Source organism: Neovison vison, chromosome 4 (genome assembly GCF_020171115.1).
Source record: "Neovison vison isolate M4711 chromosome 4, ASM_NN_V1, whole genome shotgun sequence".
Lineage (NCBI taxonomy): Eukaryota > Metazoa > Chordata > Mammalia > Carnivora > Mustelidae > Neogale > Neogale vison.
This window is the reverse complement of record NC_058094.1, coordinates 73,042,680-73,043,507: the sequence shown is the minus strand read 5'-3', so window position 1 is coordinate 73,043,507 and position 828 is coordinate 73,042,680.

Here is an 828-nt window from a genome sequence, read left to right as displayed (position 1 = left end):
TATTACTTATGATATACTCTCAATTACACAAATTATGTAAAGCCACAATCACAAAATATGAAAACTCTGGAGAATAATTTTGCAATTTCTTTATTATATCTCGGTATTAAGAAAAATACACTGAGTGATGATGCTCTAATTCCATTAATATACCTCAACTCTATATAAACTCTGGGGTTTACACACATTGTTCCAATTCATCACAACTCTGAGGGGTCATCTTCTCTGTAGGATAAATGAATTTATTTCAGTTTCTCTCTGTAGGCAGAGTAATGCTTCCCTCCCACCCCCAAAAATATACACAACCTAATCTCCTGAACCTGTGAATATGTTAGTTTCAATAGAAGAGAGGAATTAAGGTTGCACATAGAATTAAGGTTGCTAATCAGCTGACTTCAAGATAGGAAGATGACCCTGCAAGGTCTGAGTGAAACTAACGCAATCTCAAGGACCTTAGATGTAGAAGAGGGACACAGGAGACCAGAGTGATGCAGTGTGAGAAAGATTCTACAGGTTACACCTGGATTCAGAGATGGATGAAGGAAACAGGAACCAAGGAATGCAAGTGGTTTCCAGAAGCTGGGAAAAGGCAAGAAAATGGATTCTCCCCTAGAGCTTCCAGAGGAATGCTCAGCCTATCCTGGAAGCCATTTTAATTTTAGCCCAGTGAGACGTGTCAGACTTCTGTGGAACTGTAAGATAATAAATTTGTGTTGTTTAAAGCTACACAGTTTGTGGTTATTTGTTACATTCTCCTGATCAATTCTGCTCCCTTTCCTCCCTCAGGGGTATTGATTCTGAAAGCATTTTCTAATCAACTTCTTGCAG